General features: G+C 38.4%; 1 long non-coding RNA gene across 1 annotated transcript; it reads left to right on the plus strand.

Annotated features, from left to right (window-relative positions):
• Positions 1–686: 686 nt before the first annotated feature.
• Positions 687–12,574, plus strand: LOC121878002. The gene is made up of 3 exons (XR_006091078.1): positions 687–913; positions 7,401–7,539; positions 11,296–12,574. It is a non-coding gene; the product is annotated as an uncharacterized LOC121878002 (long non-coding RNA).
• The last annotated feature ends 295 nt before the right edge of the window (positions 12,575–12,869 follow it).

The raw sequence follows: 12,869 nt of genomic DNA on the forward strand, positions 1-12,869 counted from the left end.
CTACTCACCAAACGTCTCTACTGAGCAGCTCCTCACCACACGGCACCTCCAGCACCAGACTGTCTATCATATAACTTATATTATACAAGAAAACCACCTTAGAGTTTCCATCCATCCTGAGTGCTAGACAACATAATACCACGAATTCCTACACCGCCATACATCACGGAGCGGGGGTCAACTACTAAGCCACGCCTACCCCCGCTATTTAAGACCTGACCTCGTGGTGATCTCTCTCTACCTACACCAACCAGCCAGCAACACATCCTCCTCCGCCTGCCTGGCGGCCCTCGCTCCCACAGCGAGCATGGCGACCCACAAGCTGTCCTCCTGTGAGCATCCTCACCAACCAGCTCTCTCTACATCACGCTTGTAACCATGCTGCCTTCCCAGCACCAAGCTGCATTGTACATCCAATATAACATGTATATAGAGAGCACATTGTGAGTTTCCTTTCTCCATCCCATCCTGAGTGTGAACCAAACATCTCATACCCCACACTAACGTACCCTATATCTAAAGTCCAAATAGCAAAATACTAACTCTTTCTATAAGAAATTGAACGTCAGTAAAACCAATCTTAACTAGAAACATTAATTTACATATGAGAGAATTATTAGGAGAACATGAATATAATTTGATATTAAATTCATTTAGGCTCTACATTTTAGGGACCTCGTAGTCGTATTCCATCATTGGTGACGTCAGGTGTTGTGCATTAAACACTGGCGGGAACTACAGTGTATATCTTTATTTGTGTATGAAATAAATTATAAAGGTTACATTTATTTCATGGACTATCTAACATCAGTCTGCGGTCATACATTATAAAAACTTTTCGAGATATATATTGACTGGTGGATAAGATATATACGTAGGTTGATAAGCAACTACTGTAGAAGGTTCAGGACAGGTAGGTGCCGAGTCTATTTTTATTTGATTTTATCTTCTTCATCCTTATAATATTCAGCTCACTAACCAGTCAGGGTGTTACACTGTAAAAGAACGTATTAGAATTTGTTGGTCACGTCTGGTCGTTTATGAGGAGTCTTGGAGCTCCTCTAGTGTGACTGCTCTTGCTAATGTCTTAACACAAAACGAAACATTTGCACAAGAAAATGTTTTGGTCAATGTTTAGAAAAGTAGGTAAATTTATAGTAGTTCACACAACTCTGTTAGAAAGTCAATATATTTTCCTAGTGTATGTGTGTGTGTTTAGACCGAGTATGACCTTCATTACCGTCGGAAATTGGCCGGGTTTTTTTATCGATTTTTTTTCGTAGGACGTTTTTCGAAAAAAAAATAATGGCTAAGCGAATAAAAAATACACCAAAACACACTAGAAAAACAAAAACCAATCCTAACCTAACCTAACTGACTCTCACCATATGATGGAATCACCTATTTCTTACCTTATTGGCCTGGTTCTTGTTCGTCGTTGGATTCTGAGATTCTTACCCAACGTCACATATGTTGGTCTTTCCGATATTTACATTGTCTTACACTTAGTACACTTTACTCTGGTTGGAAGAACACCATGCGATTGAAAAAATGCTATAGTTTCTTCGTTTTTTCCCAAAAACTCTCAATCAGCTCCATATAATTGAGGTGACACCCATCGCAGACTTCCATGGTCGGAAATGAATTTGAATTTCGAAATATGAGAGACTCAAAATAAAATTCGATTTTGATTGGGCCAAAAATTCTGCAAATTAAACCACAAATTATTTTAATTGGTTGCCAAACAAAAAACGCTTTTGATTGGTCGCGTGACGTGTGCGGGAACGCATGCGCGTGATGATTTATGAAGGAAATACGCAGGAGACACGCAGTGTGAGAGGTGAGGTAGGCGATAATAGCGGAAGATTGATGGAAGAAAATAGAGAACATTTTGGATATGCTATCTCCATTATTATACATTTGCGACAGTAATGTAATAGATAAAAATGATCTTATAATTAGACGTCTTATTAGAATATGATAATAGATTAGTGGTAGGAATGTGGAATGTGTAAACTCAAAAATACCAGTCAAAACTATGTTTGGTAAATTTTTAGAATCACACCGGTTTTTATTTCCGTATTAAAAATATGTATCTCGTAATGTTTACACAATTCTAAGACATCTTTCCTCCTTGATATTTCCACCGGAAATTAAGGATAACCGAGATATTAAATTTTCAAGATTATTACTTTCACTCAGTCATGTGTCGCCGTGATTTGTTTACTTATGGCGGAGGTGGTCTGACCCCCTGCTCACGCATCGCTCCAGGCCTCCGAAGGGGGGTTAGGTTAGGTTTTCTTGGTTGGTTGGTAATATAATTTGTTATTTATTTAAAAAAAATGTAACTTTTCCATTATGATTGTTGGGTGGGGGGGGGAGGGAGTGAGGAGATCTAAAAAAATGAGTGATTTCGGGTGGAAATGAATATCAAATTCGTTCGATACTCATCAAAATACATGGGAAAAACCTATTTTTAATAGTGAAATAAAGACCCGTGTGATACTATAAATTGACCCTACTGTATGTTTTTCTAGTGTTTTTTGTGTGTTTTGATTAGATCTGACCTTTATTACCTCTTGGAAATTGGCTGTTTTTTAGTTATCACCCCCTTCTACCCCCAGCAAGATAGGGGATCCTGTTGGGAACCGGGTTGTGGGTGGGGGAAAGAATCGAGCATTTTCTGACAAAAATCATGGCCAACTGAATTCAAAACACACCAAAAAACACGAGAAAATCATATAAACCTAACCTTTTTTTGGATAATCTAATCTAACCTAACCTGAGCTAACCTGAGCTACCCTAACCTATCCTGACCTAACCTAACCTAACCTAACTCAACTCTCACAGTGTTTTTACGTAACTAGACTCACCATAAGAGGGAATCACTGTTATTTCTTACCTTATTTTGAATTAGAATCCAAAATTCGAGTAGGCTTGGGAGGTGAACCGAACACCACGAGATCTAAAAAATGCTATTGCTTGTTCGTTTTTTATTCATATAATTGAAGTGACACCCATCGAAGACTTTCATGGTCAGAAATAATTTGAATTTCGAAGCGTGAGAGACCCAAAATCACAATCGAATCTGATTGGGCAAAAAATACCACAAATTCTATAAGCAGTAACCACAATTCATGTTAATTGGTGGCAAAAAAAAAAAGAACGCTTTTGATTGGCCGCGTGACGTGTATAGGAACGCATGTGCATGACGATTTATGAAGGGAAGATTAATGGAATTAAATAGAAAAAGATTTGGATGCACTATCTCCGTTATTATAAGTTTGAGACGGTAATGTAATGCTGTAGAAGAAAATTATCTTAAAATTAAACGTCTTTTTCGAATACGATAATAGATTTGGGGTAGGAATGTTGTGTGAACTACAGCAAAAATACCGAAAATGACACCAGGCAACTGAATATTGAGTCATGTATGGAGAGATAGAGAAAAGATAAATAAAAATAATTTATTCTATGATGTTTCATTCGTAAATTTATAGTTTTTGAATAAAAGGAAAAAAGGTAAAGTATAATATTTGGCCAATTAGTGTGAGTGTTGATGTGACGTAATAATTGTGCGCTAATCAGCATTCGCGGCCAGTTGGAAGGTGGCGTCTGTGCTGCATTATTCAGCTCATTTTGGACAATGAAGCAGCATCCATTGTCATTTTTAGGGCTCACAGTGTTTTTGTTTCATCTGTCAAGTGTCTTGAGATGTAATTCAGAGTGTCAATACCATGTAGATCACCATGCATGGTACTGTGATAAGAGAGGGACACTGACGGCCACTTCCTCATTCAAGTCGCATCACTTTATCATCCTATATCTCTTACTTAAGTTTCTTTGGCCTGTGGGTTAGGTTAGGTTTTTTCCAATACCTCAACTACTGCTCATTTTCGACGGCATTGAAGGTCATATTTGTATTTAACACGATGATTTACATTAGAAAAACCTATTTTCAATACAGTTGGTCCTCATATTACGCGGTTAATGTAACCCGGAGGGTCCCGCGGAAAGTGAGGAACGCGTAAAGTGAACAACATAACATATGGGATTAATTGAAATGGAGTCCAGGCCGATCCCCAAACTCCACTTTTTGACGACACACAACTATGTTGTAGTAAAAAATTTATCTTAACTTTATGATGGTATGAAAAAACAAGTAATATAGAAGAGGTTAGGTTAGGAAAGATAAAGGTTAACATAGGAAAAATAAAGGTTAGGTTAGAAAACTAAAAATTTTGTGTAACACTTACGGTAGTAGAAGAGATGGGTCGGCATACGGGGATGGAGGCTGGTTCCGAGGCAGAGGGCAGATTACTGGCCCTCAGGTGAATCACCATTACTAGGTGAATCATCATCACTGTCACTTACAGTTGTCAGGGCTTCCCTGACAAATCCCTCAAAGGATGCAACTTTACACGGAGTGGCCTTGAGGGATGAAACTGCCGCGGCTAGGTCAAGCGTCGTCTTTCCTCCCTCCCTCCCTCCCCCGGGTGGACACGTCATAATACTTTAAGCCAATTACAGCTAGCAGCAGAGGAGGGTAGGGATGCATGGCCAATCACAGGTCTGATACGTCATATGACGTCAGTGATAACGCAACAAAGACACACACTGCGCAACCTTACCGCGCCGCTTGCCCAAGCGGAGGGAGGAGGAGGGAGAGGCAGGCAGGCGGGCGGGCGGGTGGCGCGTGGGGAAAATCTAAAAATAGCGTCGCGCCGGACACTCTCCGCGTAATGGCGTTCGCGGAATGTAAGAATGTTAGGTTCTGGCAAGGCACCGCGTTAACGGTGAAACGCGGAATGCGGGACCGCGTAATATGAGGACCAACTGTATTCAGTTGACAGGTGTCATTTTCTAAATATTGACCAATGTATCATAAAGATAGCTAGAAAATCCATGTCTTGTTGCTGGTTCAAGGAACCAGTGTTTTCTATACATTTACTGTGATTTCTTCCGAACACAAAATATTGCAGTTTCACCCCCAAGATTGTTGGGTATTATTTCACTTGTTGCAACTAAACGAAACTTGGGAAGTTTAAAGTTGCAATCAGTAGTTTTGACAATTCTAAGAAATTTTCCTTCCATGGCATTTCTGATACAAATTACGTATAAGTGAGATATTTGACATTTTATTATGTATGAAAATTTGATAAAATTTCACTTGTTACCACTATAGTAAATCAAAATTAAAACTGTGTTTTCCGATGTTTTTTGATGTGTTGTGAACAAATTTGACCCCAAATCAATAGTTTCTGAGATAAGCCCCCCATCTCAGAATCTATAGATTTGCTATAAAAATCAAGATTAAAAGTGTTCAAAACCCATCGAAACCCATCAGAAAAACAAGACTCTAACCAACCTAACCTAACCTTATGTAATCTAATCTAACCTAACCTAATATATAAACTAACCTAACTTCACCTAACTGGGGAGCTCCACAGTCGTTCAATGTTCTTTAGTTTCTGATATAGGGGACTTATCTCAGAAACTATTGATTTGCATCAGATATGAAGGTCAAATTCGTTCATAACACATCAAAAACCACCGGAAAAACATAGTTTCAACTTCAATTTCGTATATAGTGGTAACAAGTGAAAATTTGTCATTTGTTGGAGAGATGGGGGGAGTGATAAATATAAAATGACTCTTTTCCGACAGAAATGAAGGCTAAATTTGAATGAATCACACCAAATACTATTGGATATACAGTACTTACATTTCTGGTCAAAAACCAATTGGTAATGAAACTGTAATTTTACCCCTAATCTACAAAACCTAACCCAACCTACAATATGAAATTTGTATCTCTTAAAATCATCAAAAAATTCCTGTTTATGAAAATAAAGATGCTTTTTGTGCCTGTTATCTATCTGATGAAATCATGTTTGTGTTCCCAGTGGATATCCTTTGGGACTCCATTATGAAAGGATGATCTAATATTGGGATTTATTCAGATTTTAATTTCCATTTATAGTTTGGGACCCAGGGATCTTGACTTTTTTTTAAACTATAGATATTTGTATCCTTACCTGTATATAATCTTTCGACACCATTTGGCCTATTGATTTTGGCGATATAGCACTTATGAATTTCAGGTCCTCATATGTGTTTCCAGTGGCCAGGTACCACAAAGTTATTGATAGCCGCTGACTTAGAGGAATAGCTTCTCGCTTCACTGTATTTTGTTTTAAAATGAGTGGTATAACCATTGGCAGTAATTTGTTGTAATATTCTCCATCCATTCACAGGAAATTATTGTTGTCGGCTGGCTTATTGCATCGCAATTCAGTTAAAAGATTCTTATGAGTGTAATAATCTGCTTCTTCAGCCATTTTTTTGTCCAACAAGTTTGTACCTTGTTTGCTTATCCTTGCATAGCGAAACTGCGAGAGCAAGAGCTATACAAGCGTCACTGTCAATATTCATGGTTGGTGATGCAGAACTTCATGTGTCAACAATAAGACCGCAACTGATCATTGAACAATATTATCACGCCATTAGTAGCAGACGGATTTTGACAAATTATTGTTGTCAATATATTGAGTAAATTTTATTGACTTCCCTTCTTATGAAGGTAACTGTTGTGCCTGAACTCCTCCATTTAGGGGAAATGGGTATGATGAGGGAAGTGTGGTTGGTACAGTTGGGGTCAAAAGTTTGCTCCCTCCAAAATGAAGCGTCATCAACCTCAAACAAGGTAAAACATCACAACCGCACCAACCAAATGAAAGTCAGGGTAAGCTAGTTCGGAGACTCATTCCCATGACTCAGTTTCACCATAGGAATGAACTTTTGTCTGTGATTGTACACCCAAAATAGGTTAGCAGATCAACCCTGACTAGAATTATGAGGGTCAGTAGAGAGACCTGTGATCTCCAAGTAAGAAGCCTATATTACGACAGCCACTTGGCTCTTTGTTTTGTGAAAAAAATAATTTTTCAGAATCCCCCTTTTTATTTGCCATATAACCTGTCTTGAAGTTTTAATTTTTGGTCACTTTGTAGTGTGGGAACCCTCACATCTCCTTGAAGGTGGGAATGAGGGGCGTGATTACTTCACTGCTAGGGAAGTGAGGGCCAGGGTCTCAATCAATTGTACTCCAATTGTACCACTAAAGTGGGTGGAAGAAATATGTGTTCTTTGACTGATGATAAGAATGGATGTTCTCTCTGGGATAAAAATGACTAGTCAGTCATCTCGTGATGGTGGAAAATTATAAAATCAACAAAGTGCTCGTACAGCTGTTGCATACATCATCTTAAATATACAGTACGTACTAAGAAAATTTATGATGAGGAGCTAAATTTGTCTCATGTTATATATATGTTGAAGTTATTATATTCATTTAATACCTTGGAGTATGTGATCTTAATTATATGTATTATTTTCAGTTATGAATATAGAGTGGATGTATAATGTACCACCACTCTGGTGGATTAATCTTCCCATCATTGGTTGATCTTGCTGGAGAACACTCTAAGGGATAAAAACTGCAGAATACTATACCACAAGTGCTACAGGCTGATCACAGTAAGGTTAAAGTTTTTAAGTTTATTAAGGAGTCAAGGAATGTGATACTTTTGCCAAATAATGAGTAGTTGAATATTTTTAGCATTAGCATATCATCTTTTCACTCTGGATATCAGACGGTCGTGAACATACCAGTAGTTGCCAAGGTTGAGGCTTTCGGCCCAGTTGTAATAGTTCTGGAGTGGATTTGCTTGAAATTTTTGAGAGTCGCAGGTAGCAGGTTTTGGGCTACTGCATTTTAAAGGACTGATTATTTTAAAAAAATGAACCCAATTGAAAATTTATAGAAATAAAGTTATTTCTATCATATAGTATTACTGAGGAAAAGATTTGGAACATAGAATAACAGTTTTTCCCAAACTCTTCAGCCTCAAGTGACCTGTCTGTTGAAGCTGGTGCCTGTCAGTGACCTCCCCCTCATCCTACCCCAGTCTTCCAACTTTATTTTATTCTTAGGTACATTGCACAAGTGATACTTTTACTTCAACTTCAGTAACTATGTCAAAACTCATAATACAGTACTTGTACTTTTACATGAGTAACAAATTTAAGTACTTTGCACACCTCTGGGTAAATCCATGCACAAAAAAGATAAAATTTATTACCTTATTTCACTTCAGGGTGACTTATATACTGTACAGTATACAATACAATATTCACATCAAAACCCCTAAGTTTGAAACCCGAGATATCCATAACTACAACACCTGTGGCAAATTAAAGAAAACTCAATTTTCCTCTAGCAACCATAGCCCTTAAAATGGGGCATTAGAAACCAAAGCTAACACTGAAAGCTAAGGGAAGATTTTATGCTGATCTACACAGTTTTTAGTACAGGTTGAACCCCGCTAATTTGGGACCCGACAGTCCGGCAGCTTCGATGGTTCAGGACGGTGTCATAGCTCACTTCTAGTGGCTGTTGCCAATATTTTACCTTTAAATAATTATAATTTACCTTTAAATAATTATAATTTACCACTAAATATGCCTCCTAAGAGACCAGCAAGCAGTATAAGTGGTTGTAATGCGGCAAAATCTAAGCATGTGACATAAACTTTTAGAAAAGTTGTCTATACTGGAGAAATTAAACAGTACTGTAATAGTACATTTTATGCATTATATTTTCCTTTTTTAACCTTGACTTTGATGGTTCAGAATTTTCGCTAATCCAAAACCGGTCTGGTCCCAAGCTTCCCGGATTAGCGAGGTCCAACCTGTATTGTATACACTGTACAATACTGTACTGTACTCTAAGAGTGGGTTTTTACCTTGTACACTCTTTGTAAGGGTTTATGATCAGTAACAATTCAAGTAGGGTTAAGTGGGTAAGGTCGTTTAGGGAGCTGCCATGTGTCTTGTTACCAGGTGAATAGTTCAGGCAGCAGTTACCTTACCTGTACAGGCAACTCCCTGGTTACGGAAGGTGTGTGTGCTTGAAAATTTGTCCGTAGCGTGAAATTCCGTAATGCTAAACCAATTTTCCCATTGACTTCCATTATAATTATAATTGGAGATGCGTTCCCAAGGAAATATTTCCGGAAAAAAGACGTAATACAAGCACATTTATGAATGAAAATAATTTTTTTTAACACACACATTGATTATTTTATGATATAATATGATAATAAATATACAAAACGCTTGAATATAGCTTACCACAAACAATGTTGAGTGCTGCGTTAGGTGAGGTGATGAGGTAAGGTGGTGCAATCAGTTACTGGGAGGGAGACGGGGGCACTACTGGCTCCTGCCTCGCCCTGTACAGTATTGTAGCAACCACCAAGAAATCCACACAAAATAAATTGTATAATTTCTGTGAATTTTTTTCTAATACAGTGAACCCACGGCGGCCCGCGTAAAGTGAACAACATAACATATGGGATTAATTGAACTGGAGACTGGGCCGACCCCCAAACTCCACTTTTTCAGACACAATACCTACGTTGTAGTAAAAATAACTTCTTAATTTTATGATGGTATGCACACACAATTAATAATTAATAATTAACTGTGGAATGCTTTGCCTTCTTCTGTGTTTCCATGCTCTTACAATCTGTCTCACTTTATAAAGCTGGTTTTCCGGCATCTTCGTGGTGTAGATTAATACAGTATAACCTTTTTTTCTATATTTTCAATTTCTTTCCGTTCTTTTTTTTCGCCCCCAGGCTCCGTTGTGGTTCGTTTGACCTGTGCCCGGGTTGGCTAATTCCTGTAAAAAAAAAAAACTTATTAGTAGAAAAGATGGCTGGGCACACGGGGATGGGGGGTTGGTTCCGAGGCAGAGGGCAGATTATTGGCCCTCACCTGTATCACTTGTATCAATTGTATCACTATCCACCACAGAGGCTTGCAGGGCCTCATTGTCAAACCCCTCAAAGTCCATATAAGTCCATATCCTCACTATCATTATCACTGACTTGGGCCGGCTGTGGTGGGTGGCTGGTGAAGAACTCGGTAATGTTTTGATGACTGGGCGACCTTGTGCGCACCCTGCTCGCGCCGCTCTCCGCGTAAAAGGGTACACACACCGCGGAAAGTGAGCATTCCGTGTTTGGCAGGGTACCGCGTAAACGCGTAAAGTGGGACCGCTTAAAGCGAGGGTTGACTGAAGGACAGTATTGAAGAAAAAAAATTAAAATTTACCCAATTTCCATAAGGGCGAATTTTTTGTCTGTAGCCCTAATTTATTGGTCATAATTTACAAAATCCGTTAGAGCGAATTTCCGTAACTTTAGGCCAACTGGTGGATCCTTGTGAGGTGTTAATGAGAGGAATTCACTCGTATTATTTGAGATAGCATTGCAGGACTTGCAATATTGGAAGAGTTTGGGAGGTGCCACTAGCTATCAGGGGTGTCAAACTCATGGCCTGTGGGCCAAATGTGGCCCTTGGGATGGTCAGGTGTGGCCTGCGGGATGACGGTAAAATTTATCAGCCCGTGAAATTATGATAGAATTAGGTATGAAGTCCCGAACCCGTATTACTGATAAGCACTTGGATGCCATCCTCCGACTTAGAGCCAAATATAGAAAAACTTGTGGAAGAAAAATGCTTGCAATGGAGTGGAAAATGAGGTCAAAGTTGTGAGTTGCATGACAGTTCTTGTTCTGCATGTACATAACGCAACTGTCATAACAAGATTGAGCTCTTACATTTCAAAACACAAATGAAATTCTATGATAAATTGTAGCCCCAAATAATGCATATACAGCCTTTTGCTATCTTATTAATAGCATTAATCATGTTTATTAAGTAAAATGAATTTCACATACAGTACGTACTTAAGACCGGACAAACCCAAATGAGGTATTCCTGCAAATATGTGATATAAGCACTTGTGTTGGCCCTGAAGAAGGTAACTAAAATAAGAATTGGCCCTCGAAAGGTATTGAGTTTGACACCACTGAGCTACATGATAAGTAATAGCAGTGTTGTGACAACACTCACGTACCTATAACCTAATGCCTACATTTTATTTATGTTTCCCTGTTTAATATATGATAATTATACATTATTTCATCCTGGGGTCATCTGGGAATCAGTGAGTCAAATATAGTCTTGATTTTAGTTCAGTATTGGTGACTGCATACCCCTAGGGTTAACCTTTGGCATATAAGATGCAGGATGATTTTATATGGTGGTAATACAGTAAATAACAACTTGATGGATGTACAGTAAATTATATGTAACACAGTTAGATAGAAAGATAATTTTTAGAACATTCAGGGATATTCATTTGGTGCAATTTTCTTCCAGAGAAGCAGAGTTGAGAATAATGGATGATGATGAATGGGAAGAACTTGATGAAAGTGCAGTGGAGGAGTGCATGGTTCTTGCCACGCAGATGTGTTCTCGACTTTCTCAGAATGAAAATATTTTGGATCACAAGAAAAGCCCAAATCCTGAAACAGCTGGGAAAGATTATTCCAAAAGTATTACCACCAGAAATTACCACAATAATCCAACAAATACTTTTGATGACAGTGGGTTTTCAAGCATAAAATGCAACAGTAAAAATACTGCAAGCCTCTTGTCTAGCAAAATAAAAAATGCAGGAACATTCGCGAATAAACCAGGTACTCCAACAAATAACAGCTATAGTAGCAGGTTCAATGACTTCATCATTCCATGTAATACTTCACAAAAAGCTATCTCAGGAGCTGGAAGATTACTTCATGTTTCAGGCAAGGTATATAATTCTATCCCTATGAAAGGAACTGGAGGAACTTTTAGCAGTACAAAAGGCTCTTGTCAGACTACCTGTCCTTCAGGGAGATTGGAGGGGGAGGAGAATCAACAGCAATTACTGAAGAGGACAAAATTGGAAAAAGACAAGGTTGAGGAAGATCTCATCTTAAAGCAAGGAGAGGTAAGATATTTTTGCCTGTGTGTGTGCATGTGAGAGAGAGAGAAAAACTAAATTTTTTCTTTTCAGTGAAGTCATTAACCCTCTCACAATGTGACGCAAATCACGTAAAATCATTGGGTTGCACTATTTGCATCAGTTACGCGAATCGCATCGCTAAACTTAAAAAAAAAATAGGTTTTCAAGATATTTACATAAAATTTTCTTGCATGATAGATGATAGCATCATCTTATGAGGGAAGCTTGCAGAAAGTACCAAAGTATGGGTGGGATTCCGCTGACCATCAGTTTCCTCCTGTCAGTCATACTGGTAGGTCACATTTGTCTTTATTTCCTCTCTCACCCTCCTCATAATTGGATGTATTAAAATTGCAAAGCCACCCTTAGAAAGCTCATAAAATTCCACTTTTTTAACTATATTACTGTACCTTGATAGGCTTATGAGAAAAATATCCAAGATATGATGCTAAGTCAGCTGGTTGACTGTCTGGCTGAACTGTGTCGTGTTGCCTGGAGGATGGTTTGAGGCTCTGTGTTTTGTACATAAAATATGTGCTATTGTATTTTATGAAATGCTATGTATCAGTTTTATTATTGTAATAGATTTTGGTACAGGTTGTACCTCTAGTCCTGCAACCTCGGGACCTGACCGGTGCCGGACCATGGAAATTGCCGGACCATGCAAATTCACCCTTTTCCTGGATAGATAGTGACTTGTGCTTATGCTTGGAAGCACTAGCACCACTTTCTCTGCATCATGGTCTCTTTGAAGACATATTGATGGGTTAAATGTCATATAGTAGCTTCTCAAATTTCGCGAGTTTTTAATTCTTTAATTATTTTATTGGAACACAAAAAAAAAATAAATAAAAATTTTGACTACGGAAACTTGAATTTCGACGGGTTTGAACGGCCCGCCAACGTGCAGACGACGTGCATAATCGTGTAAACAGCGTCATTTCTC

This window comes from Homarus americanus, unplaced genomic scaffold (genome assembly GCF_018991925.1).
Source record: "Homarus americanus isolate GMGI-L3 unplaced genomic scaffold, GMGI_Hamer_2.0 scaffold40398, whole genome shotgun sequence".
NCBI lineage: Eukaryota > Metazoa > Arthropoda > Malacostraca > Decapoda > Nephropidae > Homarus > Homarus americanus.